The 14,006-nt window shown below is 46.4% G+C and overlaps 1 protein-coding gene and 1 long non-coding RNA gene across 3 annotated transcripts in view; both read right to left on the bottom strand.

The window, feature by feature from the left end:
• The window catches only part of LOC119162229 (Ig-like and fibronectin type-III domain-containing protein 2), a 254,828-nt gene that overhangs the window by 163,183 nt on the left and 77,639 nt on the right, over nucleotides 1-14,006 (bottom strand). The gene's annotated exons all lie outside the window — the stretch shown is intronic.
• The window catches only part of LOC142777160 (uncharacterized), a 33,224-nt gene continuing 26,063 nt past the window's right edge, over nucleotides 6,846-14,006 (bottom strand). Inside the window, exon 2 of the long non-coding RNA XR_012887952.1 lies at nucleotides 6,846-7,073. This is a non-coding gene — a long non-coding RNA (uncharacterized LOC142777160). The remainder of the gene's footprint in view (nucleotides 7,074-14,006) is intronic.

Here is a 14,006-nt window from a genome sequence, read left to right as displayed (position 1 = left end):
CTCGGCCCCCTTCGATCAAACCAAGCCAAAAGAGGGATGGAAACCAATTTTCATTACTAGCTTTAACAAAAAGCTCACACTCAAAACTCTCAGGATCCACTTGTGCTGAGAAATCAAACGTGCTATCTTAAACCTTCTCATAATCAGATGCACGACAAAAAAAACTAAAATATCAATTTTGATACATAAAGAGCACCCCAGAATGGCTTAGAAAGAGCGGCTGAGCGCGTCAGCGTTTCCATTCAAATTGCCCCTTTTTTTACCTAATGTCAAAATGATATTTTTTTTTCCTTAAGAATCAAGCTCCGCCTCACAAGGCGACCGTTCTTCGAGGTCATGGTTTGCAGCCAAGTAAGGGGAAAATGGTCAGTCTCTACTTTAAATTTAGCATCACCGAGATAAAACTGCAACTGATCAATAACCTACACAAGGCAAGCGCATTCGTTTCCTGAAGCGCAGTACGTTATCTCACGAGAGCCCAAATTCTGGCTCAAGTAGAACGCATCATACTCGTTGCCACTGTCGTCGAGACATATAACGGCAGCCTCCTTCTTTTCTCGCTGACTACTTACACGGTTCTGTCCCGCTGAGAGCATCAGTCAGGAACTCGGATTCAGTGAGCGCTAATTTTGTCCGAACGTCCGTCTTTGTTTACGGCCGCCCATAATTGTCTACCCGGAGACATAAAGCTCACCAGCCTCCCAAAATCTTAAACTACACTGTGACCTAACGGTCTACCTCAACGTTTAGGGAAAGCTTGATAATATGCTCATGATCACTAGATCAATCATTCTTCAAAGAAGACGATCACAAAAAATATAACAAACACTGCCTTCTAGCAGGTTAGTTCGGTTAGTTACCTGCCTTTGCTAACACCTTTGATTAAAAAACAAAACACTGAGTTCTTTTGAGCGCTTTCAATTATTCTCATTCTTACGGCGCTGCAAAATTCATGGCACTACTAACCAAAAGCTTAATCGTTTACAGTTTGTCTAAATTCATTCAAACGTTACGTTGTAACACACCGTGTACAACACAAAAGTAAACCTAGGTGCAATAGTCCTTAAAGCACCTCCCAACAATGGCTTAGGTTTTATGCTAAAACAGTGCACTAGAATGTTCTCAATACTACTAGTGCGTAACGACAACTCTACCGTGTCGCGCCAAACTTAATCAATTTATGAAATTATTCGGCCTATGGTAACTTCTTCTCCAAATGCTAATTCACGACAAATCCACATGACAGTGAAGGCATACGAAATTACTCTCAGCCTTTGAAAATACTAGAAAAATAACAATTTTCCAGTTTTTACCTTCGGTACATATTAGCCCTAATGATTAAAGCAAATCGATGTTAACTTTCAGCCTTCGGTTCGGCGGTTTCCCTTCTGAAAAATTTACACCGCATTACGTTACTTACAAAATTAAAAGTACTGAAATTACACCTACAAAGTAAAACTAAGTAACCATACGAAATAAGCATGTGTTACTCAATCTGACCACCCCCTTTTCTCTTGGTTCCTTTAATCGTACACGATGGGGTCGCGGTCCCGGCTGTTTTCCAGCAGGCCTGAGGCTACTAAATGCACAAACTCTAAGCAGTGCACTGCCGTCACGCCTCATTTTCCACTTTGGCCTGTTCCCCTCAGGAATTTGAAAGTGACGCCAGTAGCTCGGAGGGAGCCTGTGCCATTTTCTCTTTGTATTCACCCCTGCGCGGTATTTAGCCACTCTGTCCTTTCGACTTTGACCCTTCGGGCAAGGCCGCTTTCCCGAAGTCGTCGAACTGAAACGCGCCTTTCCTTGGGGTGACGCACCTTCTTTTCCCCCTCCAAATCTGGCTCGCCGCTTCGGTCTTCCTGAACGCCACCATTGACGTTTCCTTAAACGGATTAGTGGCCTACCCTTTCTTTGTTGGGACGGAGTGGGGCCCGACCTAGGCTTGCGCAGTGACGAACGCCTCCGCTTCTTCCTTTTTCTGCGATGTTCGCAAATCACCTCGATAATAGGGCTGCACTGCTGAAGCATGGCGTTCTTGCTCTCATCAGCCACTGCGCTAACCATGCCTACTTTTGACAATGTCCAAAGGTCCTCTTGAGGCATGAAGAAGGTTTCCAGCCTCTTACTGGGCCCATCAGGGCTGCTGGCACCCTCCTCATCCACGCAAGGAGCGTCTTTCGACATCGTCCCTACCTCGAGACCGGCCAAGGCCTCGTTCTCTGCATGCTCTACATCGATGCATTCGAGAATACGCGGGCCTTTCTCTGGCGCGATATCTGTTTCAAGCGCTTTACCAGGCGCCTCAACTTCCGGCGCTTTGCGACGCGCCTCGCTTTCAGACTCCGGTGCGAGTCTTTCTTTCTTTTTGCTAATAGAAGTTCCAAATCTTCTGATTAGCTCTGCTTTCACAACTTCGTAGTTGTTCGCGTGCTGCTCACTGAGTCGCGCAACAACATCCGCTGCCTCGCAGGGCAGAACCGTGCGTAGCCTCTGAGACCAGGTGTCTCGCTCACACTTAAGTTGACTACACTTTCGTTCAAAGAGTCTAAGATACAGGCCCATATCCCATGATACCTCATATGGCTGCATGTACCTAGACATCTCGAACTCTGCCTCATTGTCGAGAAAAAGTACTCCTCGCTGGGGTCCCAACCTCATACTCAACTCATAATCTTGATTGAAAAACTTTCTCTTGAGGCCTAGTTTTTCGTGTTCACTCTTTCCTTCCATCTGAGCTGCTCTTAGTTTTCTTTCGATGATGAGGTCCCATTCTTCACTTAGTTCCTCATCATCAGCCCCCAAATCATTAATCGCTTGAATGATTATGGGTTTTCGTGCCAAACCCTTTGTATCGATCCCCAATTCCTCACACAACAGCAACAAGTCTGACTTCTGCAGCTCCCGTAAGTCCATGATCGTACTGAGTGCTCGCTACTTTCAAAACAACTTTCCGAAACGGCGAAACTGAGTCTTTCGGCAAAGTTAACTACCAGTTCTAAAATTTACCCTCTTTTAGAACCTGGTTCACTCAAAGGAAAAGCCAAGCACTCACCCATACGTGATCCATGTCTCGAGCCAGCTGCTTCTCCTGGGCCGACTGTTGTTGTCACTTGTAGCTTCGAATCCCACGATGCCAACCAGTTGTCGGGAATCCCACCGCTGCCACCAGTTGTCGGGAATCCCAGCGATGATCACCAGTTGTTGTAACTCGGGGTGGAAGGTGTATCCCACCGCTGATCACCAGTTGTCGTGATCCCGGGGTGCTGTGGTAGCGTGGTGTAGCTTCGGGTTGAGGAAACGAGCGCTTACAAGATGGGGATACGAAAAACAAACAAGGTTTATGGCACTATTTACAAATATTTACAGCATGAGGTTAAGAGTTCACAAACCACGAGCGTGGTGGTTAAACCTTTAGTTGGTTCAGAGCCATCACATACTACGAACGTGGTGGTTGAACCTTTACTGGGTTCAGAGCGACGTCCTGCACTCTGCGGCGCCGTTATAAGCCCTCTCGGGCTCCTCCTTCTTCAGTGGAACACCAATCACATACACACACAACAGGTGAGGGGTACGAGCAGGCACGGCGCACGTGAACAGCCAATTTCGAGTCAAGATCACTGCACTTAAAGGTGGCGCCAGAGGGGCTCTTGCTCGTCGTGTGTGTCACTGGTCGAGGGGTCCCAAGCTTCGGACAGCAGACATCAAACGGTCCGCCAATCTGTCTGCTCAATTAGCAGGGCACTTTGTGGCGGCGGTCGCCGTTTCTACAAAGGAAGACGCTGTCTTTGTTGTCCCCTCTGGAACGGCTTACCGCTTCGTGGCGACGTGACGTCTCATCCGCCGGCTAGCAGGGACAATGCCTGGCGGGCATAGGCATTCGGCGAGCCGGCTACTTGTTTGAAGATTAAAAGAGCGCCGCTCCCCCGTCATTTCTGGACGCTGGTTCCGAGAAAACTGGGTTCTAGGCGTGGGACCGCTGCCCGACCACGCTTCTCAGCGACAGCATGGCGCCTACTGATGCCGGTCATAACAGCCTAGGCGCGTTCGACTTGGGAAGATATCTCAAAAAGTACGCCAACTTATTCGTAATACTCGGTCATCGAAGCTAACTGAAGGCAATCGAAGCCATTTTGAACAGTCGTTTGCGGCGGACAAGGGGAATTTTTCAACAACGACGCCAACATCACTTCGAAGTGGGCGTCCGAGAGCGCCGCCATGTTTACGTACACTACGTACACCTGCGCTGCCACGGTAACGTGAAACCTGGAAAATACCGTGCGTACGGAGCGGTACGCGTGACGTACGTATCTGCACATGCGCACTTCGATTCCGGTATCACGTTACACCCGGTAACCCGGTAAACCCGGCATACTATAACTCTTTAATAAATCAAGGGGTGAAACGTTGACTTAGGTTGACACGACTGCATGCGAACGACAAAGAGAAAGAGAGACGAACATTTCTGCGTTCGATAATCCCAAGAAGAGATTATCAACTTTGAATACATCAGCGTAAAGGACATTCCTTTGAGAAGGTGTAAAGGTGCTTACTTCAGTTCGCCAAACCTTGCCTCTTTTCTAGGGGCGAAGCTCCTCACGGCGTGGGTCGTGCGTCTCCTGTAGCCACTTCTCGTTTTAGTCATGAAAATGTCCACTAGATGGCGGTACTTGTATATGACGAATATATGGTGAAACGATGAGCGATGGCGGTACTTAGAGTGTTCACTAGATGGATGAATGGACGGATGGACAGACATACAGACAGGTAGAAGGACAGATGGACATACATACATACATACATACATACATACATACATACATACATACATACATACATACATACATACATACAGACAGACAGACAGACAGACAGACAGACAGACAGACAGACAGACAGACAGACAGGCAGGCAAGCAGGCAGGCAGGCAGGCAGGCAGGCAGGCAGGCAGGCAGGCAGGTAGGCAGGCAGGCAGGCAGGCAGGCTGGTGAGCAGACGCACAGACAGACAGACAGACAGACAGACAGACAGACAGACAGACAGACAGACAGACAGACAGACAGACAGACAGACAGACGGACGCGGCCAGCGGATGATTCACGGTTTGCCGATAAAACCCTTCTAAGCTTCACCCGCTCATCATCACTCACCCGTGGATATGCTGTGATTTTTTTCGTTTTTTTTTATTCAGCGGGACACGAAAAACGCAGTGGTCTTTCAGAGACTCAGAAGCTTAAAACATACTCGGCTAGTGTGTGACTGCTGGCTGCGAACCCCACCTGTACGACGTCAGATCGGGGGTTTGCGAGCTTTCGTCAGCTATGTAGTCCCGGCACCGTGCAAAAACCACCCTGGTAGTAAAACTCAGCATCAAAGCAACTCCATTGGTTATCTTTGTAAGGTGGTTGCCGATGCCGTTCGAACAACACAGGCCTCTGCTTTTGACGTACATTTTAAAAGCATAACACTTGGTTTGTTAGAACTGTGGTCCCATGTCTCCGCCACAAGTGCTGCGCGATGGTGAATAATACTGCTCTGTGCCTCGGTACGAGCAATATTTAGGTAAGCTTGAAACCATGCTTGAGTGCCTCGCCGGTATTTCATCCATTTATTGCCTGCACCCAGTCAATAAGCATGGACGACTTATACCAGGTCCAGTGCCGTCCCAGAACCTGCGCGGAGGGGAACCGATGACGCGGCCTCAGAATGGCCTCGCTGGTAAGCGTGCCTCGTGAGCGCAGCAGAGCGGCGCAGGATATCGAACGCTGCGGCTTTATTTGGTTTGATTCGGCTGGGGTACGTATGTATACACAAGTAGTTTACTCACGAAGACAAGCGCATGTCTAGTGCACGACTTATCAGAAGTTCATAAGCGAAGCCTTGATTGATTGATATGCGGGGTTGAACGTCCCAAATACAAGCTTATGATTATGAGACGCTGTAGTGGACAGCTGCGAAAATTTTGACCACCTGGGGTTTTTTAACGTGCACGCAAATCTGAGCACACGGGCCTACAGCATTTTAGCCTCCATCTAAAAGTCAGCCGCCACATCCGGGATTCAATCCCGCGACCTGCGGGTCAGCAGCCGAGTACATTAGCCACTAGACCACCGCTGCGGGGATAAGCGAAGCCTGCTGCTACTGTTTAGTGCACATTCTTTAAAGGTTTCGACCGGAGGCTGCGTAGACACCTTTCAAAACGCGGAGATTCTTAAGCTTTTATTTATGCCACCTGCGTGAACAGAAACACGACCCGCCTTGCCTTTGCAACGTTATATTTGTGTGGTGTTGTGCGCGGTATGAATAGTCAGCGATAATTTTTTTGTTATATTCATACACAAAAGCAACGGCCTTCTGCGGTATTTTTATCTCAGGCTACCAATTATACTGGGACGAACTGTGTTACCTGATCGGGCATGGGTTTCAACATATAGTGGCACTTGTCTCCTCCTCCAGAAGTACCAGCACGTGCCCCTCCCCCCCTCCCGCCCTTCACCAATCCGAAACAACACGGGCTTGTGCCCACAAGAAAAATCCCTGCCGCGACATCCACGACTTCAATGTGAACACGAATATCTCGATTCCTCAAGTTTTGTAATTTTATGCTACTTCGCATTTCTAGTAAATGCTATGAACGATAAATTGAGTAACAAAGCAGGAATTTAGGCAGCCACCCTACAGTAATCATCTCATGTAATGTTTGCGAATATCAGAGTGGCCGAATTTACAGTCATTATTAAACATTTCTTCATGTTGACTGCCACTTGCGGTGCGCTGCAGAAAAATATATCATAAAGCACAAGGAAGACATGCCCTTCTCATTAAACATATTGACATTGTAACACATATTCTATAGAGAAGCCTAATAAGCATTATTCGTGACGAATTCAATTGCGTGGAAGACTTTGTGTGGCGGGTTCGCAAGTCCACTTGTTTTCAGGACCAGAGCCACGGCGGTGATACAATTTCCATTGACGACCTCGGCCGTGCAAAAAAAAAAAAAAAAAACGATGTCTGCATCATACGTCGCCTCGTCCTCTATGAGACACCGCGTCGTCAATATCGTATGACGGAAACTGAAAAAAAAAAAAAACACCCGAACTAATTAGTTTCGTGCGGCGGAAACTGTACATGACAAGTGAGAACACTCACACATGGCATAATTTTTATACCAGCAATGCGCTAGCGTCGGTTTGTTCATATAGTCCATCCAAGGAGATTTATTGACTCTGTCGGTCAAGCCGCAACCTACAACGAGTTCATAATTGTATTCGAAAACATTCGCTACAGGCATTAGTTGACCCTCGCAAGGCTGCTCATTCGACAAAGTTCCCGCCTGAAGCAGACGATCCGCGTAGAAGAGCAGTGGCGGCTGCAGCGTGGTGTAGAGCAGAGTGACGTCACACGCGAGAGGGAGCTACTCCAAGATCACGAGGCGAATAAAAGTGTTAACTAGTCAGCGGTGACGATGAGCAGGAGACGTTTACAATATCGGTGCAGTAAAAGAAAAACCAGGCAAGTCATTAGCAGTACCTGCCTAACTAACAACGTATATATAGCAATGTATACTATGCAAAAAATAGAACGAGGAAGGAAGAGGTCAGCTGGCATTTTTTTAGCGCAATAGAAGAAAAAAAAGCGCAATAAATAAGCTCATCTAATTCGAAATCTTTGTAGTTTTTTCTTAGACGTCAATTCATACCACATATTCATAAGAGCCAGGAAAATATGTTGGTAAGCATGAATACCCAGAAAAGTTATTACAACACGCGTTGAAAAGATAGTTTCGATTCCTCCTCCACCCCTACAGCACGCCATAGTATGAGCTTCTATTATCGCGCGCTGTGGCGATATGTGGTGGCATTTCGACAGCCACTTCGCTCCACGGCTTCGTTAGTGAGGCGCAAGTGGGCACTTTGTAGGCATTGGTATGCTTATGCGCCATCGCAATTAGCCGTACTGATGCGTGAGATCACCAGAATAGATAATGAAGGCCCACATCGCGCTAGTTTTGTTCTCAGTAAGTGCGCCACGCGAAGGTTAGTTGCAATGTAAAAATAGGAGGTCTCACATGCCTTTGCTTAGCATTAGACGTAGGGTAGCTGCTTAAATTACTGCTTCAGCAGTCACTCCTAAGAATTATTCTTACCCGAAACAATTTTACGCCAGAATGTACGATGGTTTCGCGAATACTGTCCCACGGGGCACTTCTGTCTGGCCATGTCCTTTTGTTTAGCAGCGTTCATATATTTCACAAAAATAAATCATGCCTTTATGCTCACGGTGTTTTTTCTCTTGTTTTTTTCTCTTTGCCCAGTGTGTAGTTTGTATATTGTTAGGCGTAATCGGATACGTTCCACTAAACTGGAAGAGCGTGGCAACAGTAAAACGAAAAAAAAAGGCGATTAAACGCAAAGGTCGGGTTCGCCAGCTGGTCAAATCAGCTTTGCGAGGGATAGTGATGACAATTGATGCACCCATTTCTCCCCCCTTGATTCATACGGTAGAATCCTGAGAGAAGCAAAGCTGAACTTGCTCGTTGACCAGGGTTTCTAAACGGGACATAATACAACAAGAAACGTAGACGAAACAAAAGGGACAAAGCAATGGCATAGCTTGCTGATTGCAACTTTCGTCCCATTTCATAAGAAAAGCAGCACTGAATATTGCCAATAAAAACGGTGTAGCATTCTTGTTCTCTCTCTCTCTCTCTCTCTCTCTCTCTATATATATATATATATATATATATATATATATATATATATATATAGTGCAAGAATTTATGTCTATAGCCCTTCTGTACTCCGGTACTCAACATCTATCATGCACTTACAATTTAGCTTTTTTTCTTAAGAGGTAGCCCTGGCTGTTTATTTCACCCAGGGGATACCCATATAGTATATATAGGCTTCGCTGTGAAGGCACTCTCTTCTACCATGTCAACTTTATTTGATAATTACGTGCCAACAATTGCATTTATATCAAACAACATGGAACGGCTGGTGTAAGTCTGTTCCCTAAGTGTATACCTGAGGCGACAAACCAGAGTGGAGACTCCCAGGCTCCAGCTAACGAAGAAATGAATGAACGAACCAACAAACGACCTCATCTGCTGCACGCATGACCTGCGGTCGCGCGGTTCAAGAATCTCCTTCCATGCCGGCGTATTCTCAGCGCAGCAGCAATGCTACGTATTTCTCTTCGCTCCGAGGTCGAGGTCCAGCACAGTATGAACATGTAAACAGGAATTTTGCTCGGTCCAGTAATTTTTACGCTCGTGGGCCATGAAAGGAGATGATCGCGGAGGTGGACTCTTGTTTAAGAAGCGCACAGCTCTGCCGTTGTCTCCGTTGTGGAAGTCACGCCGAGCATGAACGTCGTCGCGTCCCACGTGGCTCCGCTCGGTGGGCACGCTGAATGGACGGCGTCGTTGCTGTCTGAAAGTTCAGGACAAGGGTCTCTTCCGGCATCTGCGATGCAGCAGCGGAACGCCCCGAGCTGCGCACGTTGATCGCCGAAATGTGTGTATATGCTCGACAATGGACCTCTTGTTGCACCGAAGGAGGTCGCCGACTGAAACAACGTTCATCCTATATATACGTGCGCTCGCCATAGTCGCAAATATGGCATCATAGAAATGAGGCGCCACAGGTCTCGTTCCGACAAGTACCACGGAAATGCTTTCCACATATCCCACACACACCCAGTCGTTCAGCCGAGGGAGACCCGATGACCACGATCGGAGAGGACAGAATCTCCGAGGAGAGCGCCTACAAAATACGCACATAATGCGGCAACAACACAGCGTACGAAACCACGTTGAGGACTCTTAAGAAACGAAGAGAGAAAGGGGACGTTTTAAGTGCGTACCGTTTGTTTCGTAGCCGTTCGCTAATAACGCATAGTTCCCAAATCTTCTGGCGGGAACTTGAAGTCCCTATGGCCGGTGCGTGCCCTGCGTTGTGGTGGCGGAATGTTTTATTCATATTGGACACGAACGATAGCAGCTCGCAGTCCTGTACGCGACTGCTTCTCACGCACTTGGCTCATACGTCCACACAAGGACGCTCCCACGAAATCCCACCCGAGCGTAATCCGCTTCGGTGAAGCAACGGGGCGGCTCCGCGTGTGCCGGTGCTTCGGAAAGCTACACCCATCGGAAACAATGACAACGCCACCGGTTTCCATCAACAGAGCGCAAACGCATTGTCCGCCCCGTAGCTCTATGGGATTTCTCTTGCCCAAGGTGCACAACTCCGAGCAATGAGTGAATGTACATTACACAAGCGCCGCAAGCGTGTCCATATGCGTGTGGTGATTGCTGATCAATTTTTACGCTGATTTTCTTGTGTTCTCTGCTAGCGTTTCTTTACCTGTTCAGGTGCTGATCAATGTGTGAACACGGGAACGAAATGTCAGACTGTTTTCATCATGACGTCTCCCAGAGTCACGTCATTATTTTTTCCTTTGTTCCTGATTTTTATTCTCCTCTTTGGCGAGAGGAGAGGGGGGGGGCTTTGTTTTCACTTTTAAGAGAAGGTACGGACCTGCTTTCTATAGTTGCTCTGTTAAGAAGCACTTGCGCCCTGGTTTCACAAAACATTTCTGTCCTAAGCGATCTCTACATTTAACCATCCGCCTTTGCCAATGACTTGTTCATCACCAGGATTGATTGAAATTTCATTTGAGGAAAATTACTGCGCTAGACGCGTTTTGTAAATGTGGGTTAATTTAATTTTCTCAACATCTGGTACAATCATCCTCGTCGACTTCTGAAACAAAATGCCCCCTTTCTTCATTTCATTTTTTTTCTTGTTGCTCGAATTTTTCAAGAGTTAATGTTTTACCGCTAATGCTTTTTTTCTACGACTCTATTACCGATGCTTTTATGGTGTGGTAGTACAGCCAAGCATGTTAATGGGAATACTTTCTTTATTAAGCCCTATGTTTTGTTACCACAGCTTTTCTGGCACAGAAAAGCCTGGTCACGTTCTGAGTTTGTTATGGGCTGTCCGACAAGGACGGAATGTATAATATAAATCATCCGGTATACTGAAAACAAAACCGTTAGTAGTCCTTGTCTTGTCACCAACTATAATGAAGAAAAAAAAGCGCCGCTACCATGCCTCTCATCAATGATTTCTACAGTGAAAAGAGAAGTGAACAAATAAAATAAACTAACATGGTAACTTTTGATATGACAGCCATATAAGAATTGGACTCTACTTATGTACAAACACCGAAGCGGCAACTTTCGCTTAGGTGCAACAGCTTGTAACAAAAACTATATAAAATCACACACGCTTCATTCTGTCAATCTCCAACAATGTCCGAATAACGACTTTAGAGAAGCAGACGGCGTGAAATGAGAATAGCGAACGAGTTTTATGATTTAAAAGAGGTGAATCAACTGAGGTTCATTTTGTGTCATAGGTGAATGAACTGAAGTTCATTTTGTGTCATTTATTCGTTTTCACTGCAGAGTTCAAAAACCATGACGGTGTTCAACCAGCGCCAAGCAAGAGTGGAAATTAAACTTTTTTTGTGACATATAAATATATCCGTGCATTTCATCGTGATTACAATGCTCTGTTCTTTCTTATTCATTTCTTTCATTCGACGGGGAGTATAGAAACGAGAGTTGAATTAAAAGCAAGACGGATGCAACTTTTTCGTTTGCACCGCTTCATGCCACGGCGTCGTAATAGCCATGGCGCTGTCTGTACGGTGTTGAAGTTAGCCCTCAGACGGTGGCACGACTCTTCCGTGCGTTGTGTATGTGTACGAAGCGGTGAGTACCGGTTCGGACTGTGCTATTGCATGAAGGACTCAAGCACCGTCTTTCCGGTAGTTCCTTCGCGCCTTTCCCATATAGGAGGAGGGAGGAGAAGGAAATGCGAAAACAATCGGCCACGGAACGCTGCCGAAGGGGCCACACCCAGTCCGGAGAGTGAGAGTGAGAGAGAGAGAGTGAAACCCCGTTTCGCATACGGCGGTTGCTGTCGGGTCGCAGTTTTGTTGTTTCGAAGTACTACTCCAAGCACTATGCATGACATATATATGCTCTCGGACTTGTACGGAAAGCTATCCACGGAGCAAACGAAAAGTTCAAAGTTTCTATAGCGCTTGAACTAATTTACGCGGGCCTTGACGCAGATTGATAATTTATATGTGGGGTTTTAACGTCACAAAACCATCATATGATTATGAGAGACGCCGTAGTGGAGGGCTCCGGAAATTCAGACCCCCTGGGGTTCTTTAACGTGCACCCAAATCTGAGTACACGGGACTATAGCATTTTGGCCTGCATCTAAAATGCAGCCGCCGCAGCCAGGATTCGATCCCGCGACCTGCGGGTCAGCAGCCGAGTACCTTAGCCACTAGACCGCCGCGGTTGGGCAACATCATTTGCCACCTTCACGTAATGTGTCGCTGCAAAAGTCTCGCTCATCTTATGACGATACAGACCAAAGAATCATGGTCTGAATCGGTGAAGATTTTATTTCGTAAATGTGCTTTTCTATTTTGCTAGCTGCCTTTTTAAATGATAAGCACAACGTAGGCATTGGTTGAAAATAAACCCGCGTCCAGCAGGTGCCCTGTTGTGTTAGAAGAAATGTTCGACGCTTTAGAGTGCGCGAAACTCACTATGGGAGAGCATTAAGCTGTCCCATTACCATGGCGAGATGTGTGTTTAGAAGTGTAACGATTTAGAGCACTTGGCGTTCTACTATGGGAGAGCAAAAAGCCGTGCCGAAACGTTCACGACTATAGCGAAATAGTCTTGTGTTTAAAAAAAGCGGGTGTAACGATTTAGAGTATTAGGTACTCTACTATGAGAGAGCGTAAAGCCGTCCCGTGAAGAGCAGAAATCACAGAACCAGCGGAGTTGTGTGGGTTACAGCTGTTTAAGATAATTTTGTTTCCCGATATGTCTTACACAGCTTATGTGTACACAGAAAGATGGAAAATGATGATCGTGGGTATGTACATTGCAAGTTGTTATATACAGGGAAAATAGCTTATTTGTGTATGCAGTGGTGTACAATGCAAAAATTGTACAAGGACAGAACATTCATGAACTTCGAGACGAGTAAACTTATATAAACAGTAAGGCTATATGCAGAAACAAGGGGGGTCATTCACAGTGCAAGGTGACGTTTTTGCATTCACCTGTGAGGACAATTGCTCTCGTGCTAAAAAAACAATATTGCACAAAAAACATGTTTCTAAAGAAGAAAAGGAAAATACGCACTGCAATTTCACAGTGTTACAAGCTCTAGCCCACCTCTTCAGTAGGAGAGGAAAGGCATGTACACTCTGTAGTGGGTTACAGCTTTGCAACACAGTGTTTCAACATCGTTTCCTGGGAGCAACCGAGAAACTACACCTTTGTCCTGTCCTAAAAAAACTTCTTAATTGCCTTAAGAAAAGAGCAGATTGACCCCGCGATTTGTCCACAATTTTTCAACAGGAAATTTCATACCTACACTTGGTATGTATTTTACTGTGGGGATAGTATCTTTAGTTCAAGTTAGTATCCTCACGGCTCTCAATGAATATATTCGGGATCCTCAGGTCTCTCAATGGATATCGCGGGATCGAACCCCGGCTGCAGCCGGGATTCTATACCGCGACCTACGGGTCAGCAGCTGAGTACCTTTGCCACTAGACCACCGCGGCGGTGCAGACCTCGACACACCTAGTCCAATAGAGAACATTTTGATTTTGCAGGCAGAAACGACCGTAAAAGTAGAATGACCTCGAATAAAGATAAGAAGGAGCAAAAAAGAAAAAAAAGGTACATTATTAGGGCTCACTAAAAAAAAACGAGAGAGAGAAAAAATTCACAGCATTTACATGGAGTGAATATTGATGAGTGGGGCGAAGCGTCGATCAATCCATCCGTGCGTCCGTCTGCCCATCTGTCTGTCTGTTTGTCTACTGCTGGTCTGTCTGTTCGTCTGATACTGCCGGTCATGCCGGACGCAGGACAAGTTTAGACTAAG

The sequence above is a fragment of the Rhipicephalus microplus genome, chromosome X, assembly GCF_043290135.1.
Source record: "Rhipicephalus microplus isolate Deutch F79 chromosome X, USDA_Rmic, whole genome shotgun sequence".
NCBI lineage: Eukaryota > Metazoa > Arthropoda > Arachnida > Ixodida > Ixodidae > Rhipicephalus > Rhipicephalus microplus.
Note: the sequence above shows the minus strand (reverse complement) of the source record. Positions and strands in the feature narration are given on the sequence as shown.